General features: G+C 39.7%; 1 protein-coding gene across 4 annotated transcripts in view; it reads right to left on the reverse strand.

Moving 5' to 3' along the window:
* CTNND2 (catenin delta 2) overlaps positions 1-27373 on the reverse strand; it is a 957890-nt gene that overhangs the window by 593453 nt on the left and 337064 nt on the right. The window lies entirely within an intron of this gene.

A 27373-nucleotide genomic window follows, 5' to 3' on the forward strand; every position in this document is an offset into this window, starting at 1 on the left:
TCTATTTGCAAAGGGGAATTCCTATCAAAGTGACATGATGGTCAAGGGGAAAAATGCAATTTATCAAGATGTCAAACAGGAGAAGCAGAGGATGCTGTTGGGAAACCCAAGAAGGGTTGGCAGTTCGGACAGAGCTGAGTTCAGATCTCAGTCCTGGCACCTGCTGGCTGTGGGGCCTTGAGTAAGTTATTTAATCTTTCTTATATCGATTTCATCACCTGTAAAATGGGCTTACAATACTTATTCCGTAAAGTCGGGGTGAGGATTAAATGAGCCCGCCCATGAAAAACTATTCTTTGGCTGGCGGCCAGCACCCAATGGATATTAATACTTCCTCCATTAAAGTTGTAACATTCCATGAAATGTTAAAAGAAACAATTTTTCTATCATTTGGAGTACTGTGTTTATTCCCTGTTGGGTTCTAGCTGCCTCTCTACTAACTTGATCGTAATATTACTTACATATATTGTAGACTGAAGAAAAATAATGCTTATACTTCTGTAGGCTTTAAACTCCAGGAGAAAGGCAATGATACTGATCCTATACAACCTAATTACTAAATGAATATCTTTTGAGATATTTGCTGTATCACCTTAAAAAAAAACCAATTAAACCAATGAAGAATGCTTTGAAGAATGCCTGAAACCCACTGTTAAAGGATCAACATTAACGAAAAATGATTCAATCAGTGCATCAAGGATCTTAGCTGTTCCAATTATAGGACTTTTGTACCACATTTTCATCTTTGCATTATATTTTCCCATACACTTAAGTTTTTTACTAAACATAATTATAGCAAAGCATATATTTTCACTAAAAATTTCAGGAAAAGTTTTTGCAATGTCACATTTAATTTCTGTAAAATGTAAGTTATCTGCACAGTTATGTTTTGGGTAGGGGAAAACAAAAATGCTGGAGAATACTGAAAATACAGGTTAGTTTGGAAGAATTGTAACTTGCCACATCGCAGAGATGTGTCTTCCCATAAAAGCTGCATTTGTTTTATTTGTTGCCCTGGGACATTCTTGGGGGATACCTGTAAAAAGCAGGATCTGGCGTGTCCTCCATACATATTAAAAATTCCCTTGGCCTTTTCCACAGGAGATTTCTTTTCTGTTAACAACATTATTTGGGGGAACCAAGAGACACTTTACAAATGAGAGCTCAACTTTTCCTTTAAGGTGCTAAAACTGAGGAAGCATGTTATGGGAGCTCAAATCTTTCTTCTTACATGTTCTGAAGGATGGCAAAGATTATTCGTAAGGACGAAAAACCAAGACCTCTACCAAAATGCATTTTTGTGTACCTAACCTCCACCTCTTCTTCCAGCAAGTTTTACTGCTTTTATTTATTTATTTTTTTAATTTTAATTTTTTTTGGCAGTTCCTTTCCACAGAAATACACAGATTCCAGAAGATTTTCATTTCCAGGCTTTATATTTTATCCTGCATCTGTCTGTGTAACAGAAAACCAAGTTATACCTTTGGATTGATAACACGTGAAAAACAATATTTAAAGATCATGTAGCATTCTTCATAGGCACATGGAGATTCAGTATTGTTTTTTTTTTAAGTTTATTTTGAGAGAGACAGATAGAGCGTGAGCAGGGGAGGGGCAGAGAGAGAGGGAAAGAGAGAGAATCCCAAGCAGGATCCATGCTGCCAAAGTACAGCCCGTTGTGGGGCTCCAACCCACAAAACCGTGAGATCATGATCTGAGCCGAAACTGAGAGTCAGATGCTTAACCTGACTGAGCCACCGTGGTGCCTCTACGTGGAAATTCGTTACGTCAGCTGCCTTGCAAACATAGAATCACATATTTCTAGAGCTTCTCATCTCTGTGTGTAGATGTTTATTTCCATGTGGCATTATTCTCCTTCTGTCTGAAAGACTTCCTTCAGTGTTTCTTGGAATGCAGTTCTTTCGGTGGATTCTCTCAGCTTTATGTGCCTAACAAGAGTTGTTATTTTGCCCTCGTTTTTTTGTAAGGCATCTGTCCTCTCACATTGTTTCTGACAAAACAAAACAAAACAAAACAAAACAAAACAAAACAAAACAAAACACCTCTGTTATTTGCGTATTTGGTTCTTAGTGTATCCAGTGTCTTTCTTCTCTGCCTTTTATGATTTTCTCTTTATCACTGGTTCTGAACAAAACGTGATCATAATGCTCTTTGATGTAGTTTCCCTCATGTTTCTTACGCTTGGGATTCGCTGGGCTTCCTGGATAAATCTGTGGATTTATCATTTCCATCAAATCTGGGAAAATTTTAGTCATTAATTCCTCGATTTCTTTTCTCTTTTCCCCAGTAACACCCCTCCCTCAGTGACAATAACTAAGTATACATTAGATCATGTGGAATTGCCCCACAGCTCATGGATTCTTGTTTCATTTTTAAAATCCTTTTTTCCCCTCACTCTGTGTTTCATTTTGAACAGTGTCCTTTGGTTGTCGAGTTAATCAATCTTTCCCTCTGCAATGTCTAATCCACCATTAATCCTGTAGAGTATATTTTTATCTCCAACATTGATGAATCAAACATCCCTAGAAGTTTCCCTCGGGTCTCTTGTAGATTTTCCATGTCTCTTTAACTTAGAAATCTAGGGAATACGCATATAAAACCTGTTTTAATGTCTTGATTAGCTAATTCTAGCACCTGTGTCAATTCCAACTGCTTGACTTTTCTCCTGAGTACAGGCCCTATTTCTGCTCCTTGTCAGGTATGGTGATCTTTTTTTGTTTGTTTTACATTTTTTAATCTCTATTTTCACTTTTTTTTTATCTTTAAAAATTCGTAAATGCAATGTATTGTCAAGTTGGCTAACATACAGTATCGGGGGTAGATTCTGGTGATTCATCGCTGGGGCAGGGGGAGGGGAAAATGGGTGATGGGCATTGAGGGGGGCACTTCTTGGGATGAGGCCTGGGTGATGTCTGTATGGTATGGTGATCTTTCATAAAACATAACACATTTTGAATTTCCCCCTTGTGTGCTGCATATCTTCATATTCCTTACAGGTATTTTAAGGCCTGTTTGGGGGCACAACTACTTGGAAGCAATTGGATACACTTGAGTCTTGCAGCTCAGCTTTGTTAGGGGAGACAGAGCAGCATTTGGTCTAGGGCTAAGTACTCCTTTACCTGGGCGGATCCTTCCAAGTACTCAACATCCAATGGATGGTGGGTTTCCCAGTTCGGCTGGTCAGTGTGGACACATGTTCCTGGCCCCAGGTGAGCCCCCAGGTACTGTTTCTTCCCATCCTCTCAGATGGTTCCTTCCCTGCCCCCTGGTGGTTTCCTTTTACATATGCAGGCTCTCAGGTCTCAGCTGAATAGCACAAGTGGACCCTCTGCAGATCTCCAGGGTTCTTGGTCTGAGCGGTGATCGCCCTCCTACTTTGCCCCACAAATTCTAGTTACCTTTACCTCCGTGGACTGTCTGCACTGTCTCCCCAGTGCAGGGAGTTCTCTGGGCTCTGCCTGGGTACCCCCCATCTTTTTTTTTTTCTTTTTTAAGAGAGAGAGAGAGAGAGAGAGAGAGAGAGCGAGCGCAATCAGGGGAGGGGCAGAGAGAGAGGGAGAGGGAATCCCAAGCAAGCTGTGCAGTGTCAGCACAGAGACTGACATGGTACTCGAACTCATGAAATGTGGGATCACGACCTGAGCTGAAGTCAAGTCAGATGCTTACGCTAGTGAGCCACCCGGGCGCCCCATGGCTACGCTGTCGTAGCTGGGGAAATTGTGCACCCAGTGTATTTGTTCCGTGTCTCTTACGAACCACCTTTCTTCACTGCCTAAAGTTCAGAGTCCTGAGAGTTGGTGTTTCATATTCTCTGTGATGTGTTGTTTCAGGTGGGAAGGTACTGCCGGGCCCTGTTAGTCTATCTTACCTGAAAGCCGCAAGGTTTTAAGAATTAACAAGTTTCCTCTATGCTTGATTTATAAATGCATATTTTCTGCCGTATTTTAAAACTCCCAGTCAATGAGCTACTAACCAAGCAAATACTTATGCGTTTGCACATTCTCTTCAATGTTGTTCACTATTATTAAAAATAGATGGCTACTTTGGGTTACTTGTTTGTTTTATTTACCTGATGACTTTTTAACTGAACTGACATTTTCTTTATTAAGGCAACGGTATCAATACGTTGCCTTTTTAAAAGGTCCATTCAATAAATGTTTACTTTGTCATCGTGTATATGAACCAAGGAAGTAATTAAGTGAATTTTCCCCTGTGCTTTGCTAAGGAGTACATAGTAAATGTTAAGGTCCTCAAGGAGCAAGGAAGTTTCTCTTCTTCATCTACAATCCTATGTTTTATTAACGTAACAGCACAAAACATAAGAATAAAATTGGAAACAATTTTTTATCAAGTGCTCACTATTGAGTACTTTATTTCTAGGACCATGTATAAACCAGAAATTTTTTTGTGCTGTGTTGCCAATGTATCTGGTGTCTAGAGCAGTCCTGGCACATAGAAGTTACTCAATAAACACCTGTTAGATATATGTATCTGCACTGAGCTAAATGCTTTACATGTATTACCTTGTGTAAACATCATCACACCACTATTTCCTAGATTCTGGGTTTTTTTCTCTCATTTTACAAAAATGTTCATTAAGGTGAAAGGCTTATTAGCCTTGGCCAGGAAAAAAAAAATTCTTCTTTCAAAAGGAGCAAAGAGAGTGAGCTAAAGAATGGTGTTTAGGAGATCTGGACACAGACAAGGGGTAATTAATTGAAGAAGCTACCTAATATTGGGTAGATGACATCTTCCTCTTATTGTCAATTCTTTTGTTTTAGAGGCCATAGCAGTCCATTAACATGGTGGGCATGTGATGCCAATATAAACTATGAATTTCACTTACATTCATATTAAGACTCGTCATTTAAATAGTTTTTATTTCTCTGAACTCTAGAGACCAGGTTCTGAAATGTCCTCCAGCCTAGCGCTCATATTACAGTCATTTCCTACTTTACCCCAAACCAAAGGGCCTCAAGCTCATGAGGAAGGGGGGCTGTTCTTGCCACAGCACATCACTGGGGTTGGGAGCTCTCAGGACCTACGCAGAGTTTAGTGTGGTTTTTATGCCTGGAATTGAAAACTGACTTTAGAATTGGGAACTAGAAGAGCTGGACCTGTTCTCAAACTCAGAGACTCGTGTGGCCTTACAGCCTCCATGGTATCACCTAGGGCATTGTCACAAAAATGAGTGAGCTTCCACTCCACTGGGGATACTTGAACTGTAGTGTAGGTGCAAACATTACAGTCTCCAATTCTAACTAGATTTCATGCTTGGAGGGACAACAGGCCTCTTAGGAATGAATAACCCCCTGGGTTTCTGAAAGACTTTGAGATAGATAGAAGAGCATTCATGACAGGAATGTTGTTGACAAGGCCAGGTGGGTAGCCAAGAAATCAACTGGAAAAATAAAAGAATGTGGATATAGTCAGTGAAATTTGTAATGCTGGCTGAAAGTGAATATGTGGGACTAAATTAGTTCAGTGAAGGGGAGACTGTAAGAACAGATAAGAAGAGCAAAGAAAGATCTTTGAAGGTTTGGGATTTGGAGGGTAGAAGGAACAATAGAAGCCAGCAAAATAAATAGAGGAAGAATTACAGGACAAAGACCGCTAGCATGGCCGCCTTCTCAGCAGTTTCACTGCAGAAGTGATGATGTAAACCAGGCTTGAAAAAGTGATTGACACCAAAGGCACAGGAAACAAAAGCAGAACTAGGCAAGCAGGACTACACCGAACTAAAATGCTTCCTTTCCTTTTAGCAGAGGAAATAGCCAACAGAGTGAGAAGGTAACCTATAGAATGGGAGAAAATATTTAAAGGAGTTAATTTCCAAAATACAGAAGGAGCTCAACCCAGTAGGGAAAAAAATTGGACAAAGTACTTGAATAAACATTTCTCCAAATAAGACCTACAAATGGCCAACAAGTATATAAAAAGGTGCTCAATATGACTAATCAAGAAAATACAAATCAAAACTATAATGAGATACCACCTCGTACCTGTTAGAATGACTATTATCAAAGCAAACAAAAGATAACAAGTTGGAGAAGGATGTAGAGAAATCGGAATGCTTAGATGTTCTTGGTGGGGATGTAAATTGTTGCAGCCATGATGTAAAATAGTATGGAGGTTCCATAAAATATTAAAGATAGAACTGTCATATGATCTAGCAATTGCACTCCTGGGTATATGGCCAAAGAACTACAGTCGAGACATCTCTGCACTCTCATGTTCATTGTAGCACTATTCACGAGAGCCAACGTGTGCAAACCACTTAAATGGACAACAGACAGCAGGATAAAGAAACTATGGTAGACACCTACAATGGAACATCATTCAGCCTTAGAAAAGAATGAATTAGCACCATCTGCAACAACATGGATGGACCTAGAAGACAGGATACTAAGTGAAGTAAGTCAGTGACAGAGGACAAAAGGCACCTGACTCCACTTATATGAGATGTATGAAACAGTCAAACTTATAGGATCAGAAAATAGGATGATGGTTGCCAGAGGCTAGGGAGTGGGGGAAATAGGGAGTTGTTCAATAGGTACAAAGTTTCAGTTATACAAGATGAACAAGTTCTAGCCATGTGCTATGCAACATAGTGCCTATAGTTAACAACACAATGTTGTGCACTTAAAAATTTGTTAAGATTGTATATCTCATATTAAGTGTTCTTATCACCAATAAATAAATAAACAAATAATAAATAAAAGGGGCAAAAACTTTTGGAGGTGATGGATATTTTTATTACCTTCATTGTGGTGCTGGTATTGTGGGTATAGGCATATGTCCAAACTCACCAAATTGTGTGTATTAAATACAGCCAGTTTTTAATATCAATAATGCTTAAATAAAACTGTACTGTATTTCATGGGAATTAACATTGGGATGTGGATTAAAGAAGGTATTCTTTGATAAAAGAAGTTTGAAGAAAAAGCTAAGTAGTGTTAGAAAACCTAAATCTCCCCACTCTGTGGAAATTATCTTATTTTAGAGATAAAATTTTATAAAAGTAGCAGATATATGATACCAGAGTTCATTAAAATTTACTAAGAGCCAGATCTAAATGATATTCACTCCTAGAATAGCACATCATTAGGTCACATAACACATTAGTATTATAAGAAAAATTGTCATATAGTTTATAACTTTTTCCTAAAGAGCCTACATTAATAATTAATTAATAATTAATTCCACTTAATTAAACACAGCTTATTAAATGTTTTTAAGAGGATAAAAGCATAGAAAGCCTCTTGAAGGGGCTTAGCTAACTCAACGTGAAAAATGAAATCAGAAAACACATACTTACAGTTTTATTAATTCCTTCAATAAATAATTTACTTAACAATGTACCATAGCATAAATTGGGACTATACTAACTAGATTTAAGGAAGTGGAAAACCTTAAGGGTGCCTGGGTGGCTCAGTTGGTTAAGCGTCGAACTTAGGCTCAGGCCATAATCTCACAGTTGTGGGTTTGAGCCCTGACTTGAGCTGACAGCTCAGAACCTGGAGCCTGCTTCAGATTCTGTGCCTCCCTCTCTCTTTCTCTGCCCTTGCCCCACTTGTGTTTTCTCTCCCTCAAAAATAAATAAACTTTAAGGAAGTAGAAAACTTTAGACTGCATAGTGAATTCAGTAAATATAGATTTGCCATGATTTTTCTTTAAAAAAATTTTTTTTAAATGATTATTTATTATTGAGAGACAGAGACACAGTGTGTGAGCAGGGGAGGGGCAGAGAGAGGGGGAGACACAGAATCCGAAATAGGCTCCAGGCACTGAGCTGTCAGCACAGACATGTGGGGCTCGAACTCACAAACTGTGAGATCATGACCTGAGCCGAAGTTGGTCACCCAACTAATTGAGCCACCCAGGCGCCCCTGCCATGATTTTTCTAATATGAGAAGATAGAAAAGAGATTAGACAGAAGTGGAGAATGGGCAAGATGGATGAGCTTCTAGGCAGCGGAAGACATTTTCTACAGAGTAGATCTGATTGCTAGAAGCCAATGACTTAAGATTCAAACTGACCATGCCAACCACATGAAGTGGGAAGATGGACTCAGAACATATTCTGAGACTGTTTGTGTGGACTTCACATCCTAAGGCATCAAGACTTCTTCGTCAACCTTTCTCCTATAAGAGTAAGGTAGAATGAGGACCGGCACCTACCAAGACACAAAATGGTGGTCCTGCACAGTCTTATGTTGCAACAGAACAGTGGTAGGCATGAAGGTGACAAGCAGAAAGGGGATGGTATTTGATCGTTTTGACCATGGTAGTGAAGGCTCCCAGGGTCTCCTAAGTGAGGCCTGTTAGGTCAACGTAGATGGGAATGGAAAACCTATTAATGGGCAACAGGTCTACTTTCCTTTAACGGCCAGCTGTTCTAATCTCCACTTGTCAAGAGTCTATAATGCTATAATTTGGGATCCAATGATAATCAGTTTATACTTTTGTTCTCATACTTTATGTACTTTATTATGATTATCTCTTCAATATTATGATTACTTCTTAAGGAAGGGACTAGGTCCTAAGTGATCATTTTATCTTGTGAGTAAAACTCTGGATATGTAACTGGAACTAGGTGCATGTGGGTGAATAAATGACACAAGATCCTGGTATCAAGTTCCCTGGAATGAAATTGCTAAATGGTTTGTTACAAAGTATTTTTTTTTCAAAGAAGGCATTTCCTGGTCACAAGTGAAGGTGAGAAAACTTCCACAGGACTTAAAAAATATCAGCAGCTCTATGAAATGATTTCCTCACAGTGCTATTCTCAGAATTCAGTCAGCTCATCAATTGTAATAAACTTGTGCGATCCTTACTTAAAAGAGCTGTTAAAGGTTTATCTAGGTGATGTTTCTTTTGTTTAAATTTTCTTTCTTTTTCTTTTTTTCCTTCTAATCAGTGCCTCTTTGATTTTATACATATATAAAAATACACTTATTTGCATATTACGTAATTATACATGCCTTATATATAATAAATATATAATAACACACATAAAATATAAATATATAAAATTATATATAAAAAGATAATCCAATTGTCATCTATCTTTCTAACTGTATAAGGGAAAATACTTGTCACTGTTCAATCCATCTAAATATGTACAAATTGAAGCGGGTAAAAGATTTGATCAAGTTTGTTTGAAAACTAGCAGCAATTCCACCTAGTCATTTTCTCTTCTTCAGAGTCAAGCACTTTTAACTCCTTTACTGATTTCTATTTCCAAATCTCCATTAACTTTCAAACATTACTATTCCTGAAATTTTTGGTTATAGGCATCATCAATTGATTTCCCACAGTAGAAGACAAGGATTTAGCTCCATTTCCCCATCTGCCATCATGCATTGACACTTTGCCCATCTTCCCCCATGTTCTCTACATATTTTAAACTTTGACGTTCAGTAGAACAATATCAAAACGCACATGCTTCATACCATGGCTTTCTTAACACCAATATCAAACATTTTGTTTTCTCTAAATGAATGGCTTGTCTTTTTTGTTACTACTGTTCACTTGTTCAGCTGTCTATGTACTTACCATGAATCCAACCAAAAACTTCCCTTGCTTGATATCAACTTCTCTCAATAAATCCAACACAGGAAAGAACATATCGGTTCTATCCAATGAAGAAAACTCTCTTCTGGTGTCTTCCAACCTGTTCTAATCTGGTCTCTTTACACAGTGGTCATCCTGGACCCTCCCTTCACCTTCAAGCTGGGGATCTCCTCTGGCCTTCTCTTATGTGGGTTCCCTCTTTCTAGACCTGCTATTTCATTTTCCTACTTTGTTTCCTTTTCTGGTAGAAAATGTCTCTCCAGAGAGAAAGAGAGAGTGGGAGGCAGTTTTTTGAGATCTTGCATATCTGATATGTTTTTATTCTACTCTCAAACTTAGTTCTAAAACTAGTTACAGAAGTAGAGAATTCTAGGTCGGAAATAATTTTCCCTTAGAATTTTCAGCTAGCACTTCATTATCTCCTGCCTTCCAGTATGGCTGTTGAAAAGTGTGAAACATTATAAATTTTTATTATTTTTTGCGTGAAATCTGCTTTTACTTCTTCCCAGAAAACTTGTATCTTTTCTTGGTCCCTAGTGTTCTAAAATTCTGTTGTGATATGTCTATTTTCAGGACCTTTAGTCCTGAAATGTGAGACATTTTCAGGACCTTTAGTGGGACCTTTCAATCCAGAAACTTACATTGTTCAGTTCTAGGCAATTCTATAACTCTATTCAAAATTTCTTCATGCTTTTCTCCCTTGAAAAAAAATTTTTCTTGGGGTGCCTGGGTGGCTCAGTCAGGTAAACATCCGACTTCAGCTCAGGTCATGAGCTCATGTCTCGTGAGTTCACGCCCCGCGTCGGGCTCTGTGCTGACAGTTTGGAGCCTAGAGCCTGTTTTGGTTTCTGTGTCTCCCTTTCTCTGCCCCTCCCCCGTTTGCACTCTCTGTCAAAAATTAAAAAACATCATTAAAAAAAAAATAGAAAAAGATTTTCTTGTTGCTGTTTTTGTGTTTTTAACTCTTCAGATGTTATATACATCAGTTGACTAAGTTTCTTATTTAAATCTATTTCTTTTCTAGTTTCCCATCTCTTTTATGTTTTGCTTTTACTTTCTGGGAAGTTTCCTCAATTTAATCATCATCAGCGTCAATATGTTATTATACTTTAAATTTCTAAGACCTCATTTTTGTTCTCTGAATCTTTCTTTTAATTATCATCCAATATTTATTTTATGTGAAATCTTTTTTTCCTCTCTCCATGATGTTAATATTATGTTTTCTTCTCTTTGCATACTTCCTATTTTATAATGATTTTCCATTTGTTTTAGAGTCTTTCTTTCATGTTCTAGGCTTTTGAACATATCAAATTCCCTGGCAGGCTTCTTCTATTTGAGAGGGCGTTCAGACAGCTGATCAGACCTTTGGTGAAACGAGCTGGTTATCTGTGCTCTTCCAGGAGAATCCGTGGGTGTGTCCGTGCAGAACTCCCAAAGATGGCTCTCTCAAGCTCCATCTTTGAGTATACACATGTGGCTGCCCTGTTCTGAAAACTGTCTAGGGGCAGAGGCTGGCGGCAGGGTGACGGGGGGTTGCTCAAAATTTAGTAAGTAAAATTTCACTTACTCCCACTGTCAACTTTCAATACGGACTTTATCACTCACTCTTCCTCATGCCCCTGAGTTAAGAGACTCTAATTTCATCCCCTCCAGATATTACACCTCTAGTGTTCGCCAGTGTGGGAGAGGAACAGTCATCTGGTGTATGGTAGGGTCAGGGACTTGGGGGGTCAATTGATACTTAAACAGATTTGCAAGCAATCTCCTGTTTGTAGAGCTATACTTCATACCCCATGTCCCCACTCTTACAAACCTTTCCAAGACTTTCCTTATAAATTAGCCTATGTTTTTACTTCTTCTGTTTAGAACTCATTTTCTTAGATATGATAAGTTATTTACCACTTTGTCTATGAACCATGTTTAATCAGTTCTAAGACTTCACCTTTTAATGCTTCTGGGTTTATTCGCTCTTGAATTGGGATGACTTATATTTCATAGTGTATTCTAGTTTGATCAGAAGCACTGTGGCCTTCTTCATGGCATGTGAAATAATTTTGAGTTGATGGCCGCTCAAACTTGGTGAGATGTTTATGGGGTTATCCCTTTTAAAAAGTCCACTTTGGCGAGGGAGCAGATATTAACGCAAGAGTTCCATTTACCTTCTTTACTTGGAGGTCAGTTCCTTTTCTAAAAGAAATCAGAAACTTCAGAGCCAAGGAGTACAAACCACAGTATGAGTGAACCTCAAATGTCCTTGGCCTTCGTACCTACCATCTGAGGGGCGCTCTCAGCAAGATTATTGTAAGTTACACTGGTCGGTCCTCCTACTCCTTACCCAAGCCTAACCATATCCCACACCAGGTTCTAAGGCCTCATTCTCAGAAGCATCAATGCTAATGCAACCTTGCTAGTTCTATATAAAATGACAGAATGGAAGATCACTGCATCTCTCTTCAGGCCCTAGGATGCAGTGATTTCCAGGACTGTATTCTAGCTCGTGTCCAACCACTGTGCAGATGAGGTTTTGCTTCCCAGTGCCCCCCATCCCTGTGTCCATCAAGGATTTATACCATCAGATAATCTTAGGTGACCTTTTCCCCCCACATCACTTTTAATTCCTGTTTCACATGAATGAGTTGATTTCATAGCCACAAACTCCTGGCAATGTCAATTTCATCCCACTGAGACATGTTCTGAAGCCAAATCAAAGGGACGGTGGCACACATGACAGGGTAATGATAGGAAGCCTACAGCAAAGTGTCCAACAAATCTGGAAAGAACAAAGCCATGATGTCAGGATGGAATGGAACAAATCAATGTCAACTGTAACGCTGTGTAGACCTCACTGATGAGTCAAAAACTATGGCAAAGAGCTGTCCATGGAAGTTTACAAAACTGACAGATTAATGTTTTAAACAACCACAGTGCCATTCTGGGTCACCTAGCAAGACAGCAGATGACAGGAATCAGCACCCTGAAGCAAAATCATAGGCATCTTTCCAGAACGGCTTCAATAAAATAAAAACATGAAGAAATGCCTCTTTCTGACCAACTCCTTCAAGCTGTAGAATTCTATCTGCTTTGTTCTGACATTTTACCAAATGCTTTGTTATCCGAATAAAGCATGTTTACCACAGTTTACTTAAATCACCTAAATGACAAGACTCCATGAAATAAAGAAGGCCATAGTTCTTGGTAGTTTAAAATGATGTAAAAATCCACTAAGTTTCATTCAAAAAATTAGTGATGGTATTATATTGGTGACTCTTAACGATATCATGATAATTTCTAGAACTTTTTTCCATATTATTTAGCTAAGAGAGAGCACGTGAGCAGGCGAGACAGAGAGAGAATCTCAAGCAGCCTCCATGCTCAGCATAAAGCCTGATGCAGGGCTTGAACCCATGACCCTGGGATCATGACCTGAGCCAAAATCAAGAGCTGGACGCTCAATCAACTGAGCCGCCCTGGTGCCCCTCTTTTCTTTTTTTCATTTTTATTTATAGAACTTTGAAAATACCTAATACATAACCCATAACTACAGAATAAAAAATTAAAGGTAATGGGGCCCTACCATGTACATTTTGAAAAGCTTCTACTAGTGATTTTTATGCCCATATCTGTTTAGGAATGACTACTCTATTTATTATAGCACATAATAATGGCAATCAAGATTGTAAGTATTTGCTTACCATGTATCACACTCTGTTAAGTGCTTTACATGCATTAATTCTTCATTCCTCACACTGATCCAATAAGGCATTTTATTGTCTGAGACATTTCAAACTTAAAAATGTTAGGAGCTTCCCCAAAGATCAGGCGGGAGTAGAACTCAAAGGCCAGCTCTAACTGTTCAGAACTCCACTGCCTCAAAAATCTAGGATTATTTGTTCCCACCATTTTAATGGAGGCTATAGAATCAGGAGCAATCCAGCCAAAATAACAATACAAACTTCCTTATTGAGGAATGACTACAGCTTACCATTTCATACTCTCTTCTTAGTTCTCCTTGCCTTTCTAGAAATAAAATACTGGGATGAGTACGTCCAACCACTGGAAGAATTATACTTACTGTTGTGTTCAAGTTCACAGTACAACTGAAATATTTCCTTCTAATAATGATCCTTAACTTGTAAGAGTGCCACTGTGAAACTCATATACACCCTGTGAGGGCAAGGGCGACGATAAGAAGTTATGCTCCAACAGCTTTGTCTATGTTTACACCACAGTGGAGAGAGCAGCCTTCCAATATTTAAAGAGTAAAAGAGGAAGTACCAAAACACTAGGCTCTGACAAGATCAATGACTTGCATCTCCTCCAATGGATTTTGCATGTGCTGACTCTACGACCATTGCTCCAAATATCCAGTTCCTCTTCCCCACCGTTCCTCTGTTCCTTATGTTTAGGAAATATGCTTTTGCCTTTCAGTTTTATGGTGTTGAATCCCAACATTGATTCATTTAATTCTCATCTGTTCTGTATGAGTACATTCCTGGCCTCACCCTCACCCCCTATACATGACAAGAAATGACCACCACTCTCATAGTACAACAATGTTTATTGAATTAACTTAATTACATACTTGCCTTCTGTCTTAGCACATACATGTCTTGGTGGCAGGGGTCATGCCTTTACATTATCATCTTCTTCTCACGTAATATATAGCACTCTCAATAAATGATGAATGGATGGATGGATGGATGGATGGATGGGTGGATGGGTGGATGGATGGATGACTTAATGTCTGACCTCAAAAAATAATGTTTGGGTCAATATGAGAAAGTGTGCAACAGTGTGCATGCCTAAAGCAAACTGATTAAGGGATCTGAAGGAATATAAAAGAAGGAATATAAAATATAAAAGATAAAAGATACTTTTGTGGCATTTCCAATGCAAAATTTCTATGATATTTTTCCATGAATTGTGCTTGCTCTTCCCCCCATACTGTATGTCTTTTGTATAACTAACTTGAATTACCGAATAAGAATTATAGTAATAATTCTATTTAGAATAGAAATGTTTGAGTGACAAAGGCCAATATTTATCCTTTCTCACTCAATGCTTTGTTGAAATTTGAATAGCTAAATATTCGTATCAATGGAATAATTATATATGCTCTCATTACCATATGCCACCAGTATTGTAACCTATTGTTAGCTTTTTACTTTGTTGGCTTCTCCTTTCTTCCTGAAACAAATTCTTCTTATGGTTTTCAATACACCCCTCCCTGCCTTCCTTCCCACCTCTCTGGCTGCTCTTCTTCTCTGTGGATGCCTCCTACTCTCTCAAGCTACTCTTCTCATTGGGATTCTTTTAAATTTCTATTTTCTTAGATTTTTGTCTAAATAATTTCACCAATCCTCACAGCTTCAATAACCAATAATGGTGGGTACACAACTGTCCCCGGCACCCACTCTAGAAAATCCACAGGTTCATGTCCAAAACTGACATCACAGACAACCTACAAACCTGTTCTCATTCTGTTGTTTTCCTATCTTAGTCCATGGTACCATCATTTACCCAAGTTGCCTAGTCCCCAAATGTGTTTATGATTCTGGACTTTATTCTCCCCAGATGTGCACAATAGATCATTAAATACCACTGTGGTACTGTGATTTATAATAAGAAATATGTTCTTCGGTCCCATTTCTGTCACATAGCTCCTAAAACCCTTGAAATTACCTAGGTGCTAAGAATGACAAAGGTGTCTTTTGTTATGTTAATGAAATTCTGGACCACACCAAAAGATGGGGAGTTGGTGGCCAGGAGAACCAACAATGTAATTTGAGTGTTGGGCTTTCAGTCCCATAGGCCAGGGTGTCCAGAAAGGGGAGAGGGTCTAAAGATTGAGTTTAGTCATCAATGGTTGATTTAATCATTTGTGCCTACATAATGGAGCCTCCATAAAAAACCCAAAATCATGAGGTTCAAAGAGCTTCCAGGTTGGTGAACACATGAAGATCTGGGGAGAGGGGTGCACTCAGAGAGAACATGGAAGCACTGAGCTCCTCCCCCCATACCATGCCCTATGCATCACTTCCAGCTGGCTGCTCATGAGTTATATCCTTTTACAATAAACCGATAATCTAGTAAGTAAAATGCTTCTCTGGGTTCTAAGAGCAGCTCTAGGAAATTAATGGAACCCAATCTACAGCTGATTGGTTGGCTGGAAGGACAGGTGACAACCTGGATTTGCCACTGGCATGTGAAGTGTATGTGTGGCCGGGGGAGGGGCTGTAGGACTGAATCTTAACTTGTGGGATCTGATGCTATCTCCGGGTAGAGAGTGTCAGAATTGTAGGACACCCAGGTGGTATTAGGTAATTGCTTGGTGTGGGGGGAAAACCCACATTGGATATGAGAACAGACTTGTAGCTCCCAATTCTACCTTTCCAATCTGTCCACTATCTCCATTGCCACCACTCCAATTCTACCCCACACTGGGTGTCAGTGGACAGTAGTGTACACACGCCTGCAAAACTAAACTCATTTTTAGAGTGTCTGCCCCTGTTCATACCTGCCTTCAGTCTGCTCTCCACAATATAGTAAAAAATTATCCTTAAAATATTAATGAATGTGATTCTGTTATTCATCTACTTAGAACCTTTCAGTGACTCCTTACTTACTAAAAATGAAAATTAATAATTCTTAACATTTAACCCTTCAATAGCTCAATACTCTGTAACATTAAGAGAAATATTTATTATCACACGCATCACGATATCTCTACTAAGTCTTGATATCAACTTGAGGAACTGAATATGTTGAGAATCTGACTGGCGGTCTCTATTCATACTTTTTTTGTTGACACAGAACATAGGCTTTTGCAAGTTAATATAGTATTATTAATTTGAAATTACAGACATAACCTAAAATAGTTAAAACTTAATCCTCTCACATTTTCTTCCACACTTTACTATAGTTTAATTATAATTAAATACTCTGTATACTAATTACATACAAATCAGCATACTAGTTACTAGTCACTAGTAAACTAGTTACTCCCAAGTTCAAAAGATATTATCCCTTTGCTGGGCCACCAAGAAAAGAAAGAATATAATACTTTACAGAGTAAGAAAGAACACTTTTCTGATTCTGAGAAAAGCTTCAGGAGATACTTGCTTTATAAATGTTTTCATTTATTTTTGAGGGAGAGAGCACGCAAGCAGGGGTGGGTCAGAAAGAGAGGGAGACAGAGGATCCAAAGCGGGCTCTGTGCTGACAGCAGAGAGCCAGATGCAGGGCTCGTACTCACAAACTGTGGGATCATGACCTGAGCCAAAGTCAGACGCTTAACCTACTGAGCCACCCGGGTGCCCCAGGAAATATTTGCTTTCTATTGACCTAGCCTCCAAAGTTCTCTTGACAAACTGTAAAATCTACATCAAAAAAGACCCCTCAATTATAAAATCAGCATCTTCATATACTTTCATGCTGTAACACTTGTATGGCAAAATAATCAATTTTCCCACGATTTACCATCTTCCTAACATAAAAATCCCTAATGAATTTTACTGGTAGTTCTTTGAGCTGAGTGCCTATCAGTTTTTCAGGATGAGGAGATGACTTAAGTATCTTCACTGGCTCCAAAGTTCCGAGGAGTTCTGTCATTAGATCCCTAGAAATCAAAGTTTATCTCCAGTAGTATGGCGGACATTGCTGCTTACTATCTCTTCAGTGCTACGATATCAGATTTCTCTGGTACACAGATGAAATGCAAAAGGAATACTGTCTTCTCACTAAAAGCAACCATAGATGGGGATTAAGCCATCAACACTTTCTTGACTGCCAGCATACCACAAGAACCCATTATTTTGGAGTTCCTATTTTTATAATGTTAAATTCCCAGGCAGAAAAATACTGATACCTTTCTAATCCAGATCTCTAATACCAACCACACAGTAGGTGCCAAATACACATTAATTGAATGAATGACTAAAGTAGCAGTAGGGCAACAAATATTTAGGGGCAAAGCGTTCTATAAGGTGTTGGATGACAAAGACATGGGTACAAAATTAGCTCAGGTATGGATCCTACGATGGTTAATTTTACGTAACTTGACTCAGCTAAGGAATGCCCAAATCGCTGAGAAACATTCTTTCTTACGTTGTCTATGATGGTGTTTCTGGAATTTGAATCTTAGTAGACTAAGAAGATCACTCTTACCAATTCTGGTGGGCATCAATCATCCAATCAGTTGAGAGGCTCAATAGAACAAAAGGTAGAAGAAAAGCAAGTCTGGTCTCTCCATGGGAGCTAGGACATCCATCTTCTTTTGCCCTTCGACTCTGGCACTCCTGGTTGTCTAGACCTTTGGACTCAGACCAAACCAACTTACATCATGGACTCCCCTCATTCTCAGTTCTCTGAGTTTGGACTGCAACTATACCATCAGGTTTCATGGGCCTCTAGCTTGAACACAGCAGATTGTGGGACTTCTCAGCTTCTACAATCACCTCATCCTGACCTCATAATAAAACTTTCTATATATCTCCATATATTCAATTGCTTTTCTCTCTCTCTCTCTCTCTCTCTCTCTCTCTGTGGAGAACCCTAACAGAGATTTTGTTGATAGTTTTAAGTCTAGCAAAAGAGTTGAAATGTGTATATAATTAAACAGAATATAAAGTAAAATGCTAAATTGTGATGAGATGGATACAAATTAATTTCAAAGGCAACATCCAGTTAGGGAAGATGGGAGAGGGTGGGGAGAAGAACATCAAGGATAATGGCACATACAGAAGGTGGCACCCGAGGTGGACGATGAGAGGTTAGTGGTTGACTGTGTGAAAAGGTTGAGGAAAAGCATTATGAGTGGAAGGAACAGCATCAATGAAGGCACAGAATTAGACAAATATTGAAGGTGTATGTAAGTGTTTCAGGGAGTAATTAGAGTGCGGTTTGACTGGTGTGCAGGACTGGAGAGAATATCAGGCAAATTAGGTTGGAAGTTGTGACTTAAATAACAGGTTAATATTCAACAACGATCCCGATTTTCCTCATCCATTAAATGTGATGCACCACTTCATCTATTTCCATACTCCAACTAAGAAATCCTTTGAAATTTTATTGAACCCATTTGATAAGGAAATAAAAGCATTGAACTGGCTTTTGACATCTGAAGGTCTTCAGTGTTGACATGGATCTCGTGTTACATCATAAGCACATTGTCCTGCTAGGATGTTAGTTTGCCTGTCCCTAAACGTTCCTGTCTCCTCTAGAGCTTTTTCATAATTAGGTGGACACAGTAAAGTCCTCTGGCATTCTGGACACAGTTATGGGGTCCTACAACCAAAGAAATAGTTTCATTTCTCTTCTGCTTCATTTATATTGTTGACATTTCTTTCCTGTGTGTTTTTTTTTCCTTTTTTCTTTATTTTTATTTTTATTTTTTTGGTGTGCCTTTCAGAGCTCACCTCATTGCCTCCAGAGTGGTTTTTAATTGCCAATGTCACATCTACCATTGACTGAGGGGCTTGAGGTCACCACAGCGCTGACATCAGGTAAGAGGGAGTTATTATTATAACTGTACTCTAATGTAATAGTATAATGGTTTTAGTCTTTGAATAATAACAGCTGTATTATTACTCTATTTTATCTTCAAATGCCACAGAGAAGAATATAGGATATGAAATATAATTCTTTGGTGTAGAGAGGAGGGAACTAGCAATCAAAGAGATTAAGTGAATAATTCAAGATTACTCAGCTAATGGTATAGCAGAGATGATAACACAGTGGCATCTAGCCCAATGGTCTTCCCTATTCTTGATAAGGTATGCAATATGCATTTACATACTGTAGACAAGCTATATATAAATGACAAGTCAAGTCTTTCATTTTACATTTCCTCACTGCTTAGGTAGTGACAACAAAACATGAACATTCTTACATTAACTTGTTTAAATCCAAATGGCACCACGGGATCTGATTCTACTTTTCATTTTTTACAAGACTAGGCATTCAATTAAAAAAAATACCCTCCTTACTAAAGTAGCTTCATGACTTGAACGTTTCAGGGTGATCCATTCCCAGAACAACTTCAAAAGATGAATATAAACCTATCTTCAAGCTGTGAAAATTCAGTTTCTTTTCCTTTTATTTTATCTTTTTCTTTTTGAAATTCCTCTTCTGGGAATAAATTAAGCTCAGTCTAACAAGGAATATATCCATATTTGCATCCTGAGAATGCAGCGAGAACTTGTAGGAATGCAGCATTGATGAATGTACCACTGTTGAGATAGTTTACATACACTGGAGCAAAATGAACTGTGACCAATAAATCCCTTCCATGGTCGCCACCCTTCCACCTCTCCCCAATTTGGGGAAATGTCTTAATGGACGTGCAGTATCGAGTTTGCAGGCTTATTTTCAGTCATAAAGAATAGGGTACCAGATGCTCCTGGTACACTGAATTTGTCACACTGTAGACAAGCTAATATCATTATGGGAGACCACAGGGGAAAAAATAAAAGATTCACATTTAATCCACATTAACTACCAGGAGACCCATCAAGGCAGTTGGGCTAGCTCATGATACAGCAGCTTCTAGCAAATTAGCAGCCCATAACAACTTAGTTATAATGAGCTGCAAGATCTTACACCATAAGCTCAACTCCATTAAAGTGAATTCAAGTACATGAATTCATGTACAGAGTGTAACCTTAACATCTGTCTGTGCTTAGCCAATATTTTGTTTATGCCTTTTTAGGAACAGCCAAATTATCCTTGTGTCCCCTGAAACGGGGGACTGTAATTTCCATCAGCTGCAGTGTTTACCTGATAGGGAGGGCAGAGCTAATGAACACCAGCTCCCTGGCTGCCGAGCCGGACAGCAAGCTGCCAGGATTCCAGCAGCTGTTTCGCACATATTAGGCCAATTTTCCACCAAACGCTTTTCCCTTGCTATTCAAGCAGGGAAAGCAATAGTCTAGTCAGAAATTAAATAATCAGCAAGACACGTGTATTTGATAAATACTGTAGAACTTGTACTTAGTTAAGAAAAATGACTTGAACCATATCCTACCCAACTCAGCATGGAGAACCTTCCTAGTATAATTAACTTAGGCCACCGTTTTCCCTAGAAAAGCAATGCCCTCCTTCTCTCCCCACAGTAGAGTGAATACCCTTTCGGTATGTAGGAACTACTACTATTAACTGCTGTTAATAATAATATCACTATTATAAAGACTATCATTGCTATTTTATAGATGAGGAAACGGATAACCCATAGTTAGCCAGTTGCTACGTTAAGGGAACAGGCATTCGATATATAGCTAGGTATTTCCATAGAGTTTTATGTATAGGATGAATAAGTACTTATGTGAATAATCTAACTCCTTTATTCTCATTCTATCTTAGACAGCGGGTGTACATGAATCGCTTGGGTGATGTTTTCCAAATTCACGTTCTTCCTCCTACCTCCAGAAACCTTAGCATACAGGAAAACAGACGCTGCAAGTACAATTATGGGTTTTCTAGATCTTTACACACCCAAACTAGTTCTAATCGATCAAGATGTCATGTCTGAAAAGTCTCAGAGAATTTCATAAGTGGAGGGGATCTACAAGGTCATTGAAGTTCATCATCTGTCGGTCTTGGACAGTCAGCTTCGTAGACAGTTCCCACCTGGAAACTACTGGGGACGGTGGTTCAAAGTCAGACGCACACCCACTGAAGGCGGCCCAGGTCATCAAAAGCATAACATGCCTACTCATGAAAATCTAATAATTGCTTCTGATTCTGACCTCTGTTCTAGTTCTGTCTCCTGATTCACTAAAGCAATACTCTGACGTTTTCATTGATACAATAGACCCTATTATTTGAAAACCACATCTTCTCTTCCTATTTATTTTTTTTAAGTTTATTTATTTTGAGAGAAAGAGAGAGAGCAAGCAGGGAAGGGGCAGAGAAGAGAAGGAGAGGGAGGGAGGGAGGGAGGGAGGATATCAAGCAGGCTCCACGCTGTTAGTGCAGAGCCCAACACAGGGCTGGTTCCCACGAACCGTGAGATCATGACCTGAGTCAAACTCAAAAGTAAGACGTTTAACCAACTGGGCCACCCAGACGTCCCTTCTCTTCTGATTTAAACAGGAGCAGTTCAGAGGTCCTACCCCTGCTTATTTGGGCTTTCATCATTGTGGCCAGACCTCTACATGGTCTCTTTTGTTTGTTGATCTCCCTTTCCCTTAATAACCAACATTCCATGCACTATTTCAAATATAATCTGAAAACTATCAACTACTTCAGAAGCATCACTCATAGCACTGATATTGAACTTCCATTAATAGAACCTAACATTACATTAGCTTTCTTAACTTTGTCAAATAGTTGCCTTATAGGAAATTTGAATTCAACTAAACCTTTAGTACTTGTGTTCTAAACTGCCAAGAACCAGACTTCCATACACAATATATCTCTATAGTTGATCCCTATGAGCCCACAGACATGGATTCCAAATTTTCAACTTTTTGTTTTATCTCATATTTTCTTCGGGATTTTAGATTTTTCTTGAAATCTAATTTTATACCAAATGTATGCATACTTTTTTAAGATTTTATTTTTAAGTAATCTCTACACCCACTATACCCAATGTGAGGCTCAAACTTACAACCCTGGGATCAAGAGTCCCATGCTCTACTGACTGAGCCAGCCAGGAGCCCCAAAATGTATGTGTATTTTACTAGCCTTGAAAACCTGCATATTCTAAAAAGTTTTAAAAAATTTAAAAGAAAACAAAAGAGGGGAGGCACCTGGGTGGCTCAGTTGGTTGAGTGTCTGACTTCAGCTCAGGTCATGATCTCATGGTTTGTGAGTTCGAGCCCCGTGTCGGGCTCTGTGCTGACAGCTCAGAGCCTGGAGCCTGCTTTGGATTCTGTGTTTCCCTCTCTCTCTGACCCTCCCCCGCTCATGCTCGCTCTCTCTCTCTCTCTCTCTCTCTGTCACTCAAAAAATGAATAAAAACTTTAAAAAAAGAAAAAAAAAGAAAACCTGCATATTCTATAAGCTTGCTTTGAAGACATTAGGCCAATTGTTTGATTAGTTTTGTTTTGAAAAGTAAGTACATAGCTCAATGCTTTTCCACCCCAATCTCCTTTCCTGTAGACAACCATCCAAAGAGATATATAAAGACATGCCTAGTACATGTCATCAGGATACAAAAATCAACATAAGCCTGGGACTGTTTTCCAGTACCTAGATGCAGTGCGCTGTGATTCCAACATTGTCTTCTTGGCCCGCTGTCTGCAGAATGCCTGGCAGTAACTACGTGTTCATTTACAAATTAGGAACAATCATTCATGGCTGTATGATCTTCTTCATCCTTGACCCTGAATCTGGAGATAAGCCAGATGGGGGGGTGTCTTACAAGGACAGACGGCTGAGCTTAACAAATGTTCCTATTTCTCGTACTGCAGCTTTTGAATTGGGATGTGACTGTTAACCTCCCGACCCCGTTGAGTCGTGCAGCTCTGTGGTGGCGACACCCCTCTGAAGTAGGGCGCATAAGACAATCGCCTGGGGTAGGGGAAGAAAGAACTTACGGTTTAAATTACTGTTCTCACCTCTTAACATGAGCTTTTTATCTTATTTTCTAACATATGCATCTTAGTACAGTAGTACACTTATATCACGTACAAATCAATGGGCACTTTATGAATGTTCTTGCTCAAAAGACTTCCGGATCGGAGGAGTGAAAATAGTAAGGGCTGGAGACCCCAGGGTAAGAGACGCACACAGGTTAGGCCAGCGACCCTGTTGAGAGCCCACCTTGGCCAATCTTCTGTGCTCCACAGCTAAAAGTTGTACCCCTAACTCGGCACCAGGGAGCCCCTAGAGGAGAAATACTAAAATCCTATTCATTTGGAAGGGATCACAGAATTGAAGCCTTTAATTTTGCAGGTAAGGAAACTCAGGTGCAGAGGGATTAAGTGAGTAGATGGTGCAGCTTCAAAGCCCTTGGGGGACATTCTAGGGAAAAAGAACTCGAAATGAAAGAAAATTAATACCAGAGCTGGAACTGAGTTCATTCCATCGCTTTTTCTCAAAATATATCCCGATAAAGTAGTAAACATACAAACTCAAAGCCAAAAGCCACAACTGAGGAAGAGAAGAAGAAGGGATGGGAGGGTGACAGTCACCGAATACAGCCTTACACAGCCTTAGGCGCCATACTTAGGCTGACCGATTTTCTGGGGAATGCACCAAGCACAGTGCAGAAGCATTGGCAGTGAACGTTCTGAACGTCGGCCGATCGCTCAGGGTGACACAGCCACCTTCTAACTTGAAGCCCCTTTAGAATTCTGCCTTCAGAAGTTGTGAACATCCACATTGTTCTAGGATGAATAACGCATTTCCCCAAAATAAATAAATGCTTACAGCACGGGAATATCCACTTGTAATCTAGATCCGGTAAAATGTTCTACAGATGGAAGAGGAAGTTACCGTATGAAGTTATGCTTATACATGACATCACACTGCACCTGTGCCACAGGGATGAGAATGTCACTATTCCGATGGAGAGAAAGTGAGGCACGAGTATGCCCGTGTTTTCTTAGCGCATAGAGCTAAGCCTCTGGCCTCTAGGCCCATATTTTTTCCCACAACCCCAAAGCTAAAAGGCCTATTTCATACCTGGTTAAAAACACTAAGGATTTTGTCTCCACAGAAAGCACAGATTCTCAAAGTTACCCCAAATCACCACTGTCACTTGCAGACAAGGATGAGAAGCCAGTTGGCCTGGCTTCCTTTTGAAAATGAGAGGAAAGAGAAAGGGCTCCCAGAGCACTGACAGGGATACACTTGTAGGGATAAACTCCTTAGGATGGGCACAGCCTCTGGGTCATCACAGGGACTCGACTCCTAGACTGTTGTTCTTTTGAGAGGAGGAGGAGTGATAGCAATCATAGTCATTGATTTATCTTCCGGTCCCTGCAAGAAAGACAGCTCCATGAAGGCAATGGCTGTGCAGCTCCCTACTCCTAGATTTAGAACAGGGACTGGCAAAGAGCAGCTCAGTACATCGTACTGTAATAATCCTTAGACCATGCCATTTCATTGAAACCAGTCTTAGGAGATGCTTTGGAAATATCCGCATCCACAGACGTATTGAATTGACACACAAGGCCGTACTGTAAACCAAGCCACACAATGGCTGCAGGTGAAAGCAGTGAGGAGAGAAGGAAAGGAGGAGACTGAGGAATGGGGAGGCCACCACAAGATCAGGCTACCGTGTTCTCCCCTCCTGCTGCGTATCTCCCTCTCTCTACCTTACATGTGCATGCACAAATACAGCATGGCAGAGAGCCTGGAAATAAAGAGCCTGGAAAAATACAAGACTAGGATAAACCAGATACCACTGAGCCCTCCGATCTCTTCTCACCTTGAACCTGCAGGAGTCTCCACTGTGGCAGATGAGACTGCCCCGATCTATAGGCTACCCCTAACTCTCTGCAGAAAAATTTCAAATCAACCTTAAACTTGTTCTCTCACCCACCTCATTCACAGCCAGTTTCTGCATCCATAAAAGCAGAGAGGTGGTTCTCAACTGCTCCTGGAATCCCCTAGGGAACCTCTTAGAAATGCAGATGTCCAGCCCAGACTTTGAGATGCTGAGTCAGGGAGCTGTATTTACAATACATACTCAAGCGGATTCTGATGCGGCACCCCATTATCAATCCCTGAGCTCCAGGCCCTGCAGGATTCTTTTTTAAAAAATTTGTTTAATGTTTTATTTTTGAGAGAAAGGGAGTCATGGAGAAACAGAGTACTAGCAGGGGAGGGGCAGAAAGAGAGGGAGACACAAAATCCGAAGCAGGCTCCAGGCTCTGCACTCGAACTCCTGAACCACAAGATCATGCAGTGAGCTAAAGTTGGACACTTAAGTGACTGAGCCACCAAGGCTCCCAGGCCCTGCAGGATTCTAAACAGGAACATGTCGATCAGTGGGTCAATTCACAGTACAAGGGAGAAGAGCCTGGAGCATGTGGCCGGAGGTGACCAGTAAAGAAAAACAGGGAGAGCTATGCAATGTTGGAGGGGAGTTTCTATGAATAGGCAAAGATCTACAAAGGTTCTCCAAAATCTAAGTGAGAGGGTTAAACTGAGCAGTGCCCTTGGTGGGAAGGCTGAAGGGGAGGGAGGTGCATAATCAAGTAGACTTGGGTTCAAAATCTTGCACACTTTTTTTTTTTTTCTGTAATCTCAGACATCCCACATAATGAAATAATTACTCTGCTTAATGATTCTCATCTATAGCACAGGGACAATAGCTAACATATACGGGCCTCTGTGAGGATTTAGCGAGGTGCCATAAGCAAACACTAGATACGCTCAACGAGTGTGTTAGTTATCATTCACAGTAACAAATAAAAGGCAGGGTTAGGTTCATAAATGCTGAAATGAAGGCATGCAAAGTTCCTGTTTAATTCCATATACCTGGAGATTAGAAAAGTCCCTAAAAGGGAAACGTGTGACATTTGGCCAATATTTGTGCACCCCATTTGCAAAATATATGCCGGAATATGCCACAGTCCACAGACTAACATCAGGTCCACAGCAGCACTAGGCTCGACAACCAAATGACCCAACAACCCACGGGCCCACACACTCAGAGTGACCCTCTGCAAGTCTTCACCTCCGTGTTTATGGTTTCCAATCTCCGGCAGAACTGCTGCATGATAATGTGGGTGCAGTTAATCCTCAGCCTTAACACCGATATTTAACTACCTTTACCATTTCGAGGTTGAAGATAGTAGAAACTCTACTAATGCTGATGAAAATTACCAGAAGTTGGTTCAGAAGAGCAGGAGGGCTTTAAACTAACCAGAAGCAGCTGAAATTCATAAAGAAGGTGTGTGTGAATAATGGGAAAGCCATGCAACAAATAATCCTATTGGGAATTACTCTCATTGGCTACGTATCCAAATGTCACATACCCCACCCCACACAAACAGCAGCTGAGGCTTAAGGGAAACAAAAAGGTTCTAACAATTGATTAGACTCATACCGAAACAAGGAGACAGTTGACCAGTTGACCAACACCTAAAATCAGTCTTTCCTCTTTAAAAATGAGCCAGTACTTTTGGAAGCCACAGACTAGCTCAACATTTTTATTCCTAGAGGAAGTAACCTTCACATCCTTGAAAAATATTTATACACTGGAGAAGGTCACTATGTAATTTAGCCACACTGCAGCATTCATTAAATTCTTAGAGCTTGCAAAGTTTATTTTTAAAACCAGCAGTGCTAAGTTTAATTAAACTTGTCAAATGTAGGAAAAACTTGATGTGATAGAAGCAGGTGATTGGGTGCACAAATGACAAAAATATTCTCACTCTGATTATGCTTTCCAGATGAGCCAGCATTAGTTATGGCCACTATATGAGATGCCACTATTGACATAATTAATGCTGATTGGTAATTCTTAGGATCCTGAAAACGGGTTTTGATTTTTGAGTAGAACTTTATTTAACAGAACCGCTGACTGAATATGATCACATAAATGATCCAGGCCATTGGATCTTTTTTCTCCTGTCAATGAATATTAGAAATATGAAGAAAGAGATGATGTGAGATTTTAGAGACTATGTATAATTCTTTGTGTGTTCCTTATGCACTAGTTTGGAGAATATGCGGATAAATTACAGAACCTTAGAGACAGCTGGAGTATTACAATAACAGCCACACCGTTTATGATGGAAGCAACAGATGACTTCAGAAGCTGAGGGCAGTGGTCAAGTTTCCACCACTAGAGGCTGGGAAGAGGGGAGGACACACTGGTC

The sequence above is a fragment of the Panthera onca genome, chromosome A1 (assembly GCF_046562875.1).
Source record: "Panthera onca isolate mPanOnc1 chromosome A1, mPanOnc1 haplotype 2, whole genome shotgun sequence".
Taxonomy (NCBI): Eukaryota; Metazoa; Chordata; class Mammalia; order Carnivora; family Felidae; genus Panthera; species Panthera onca.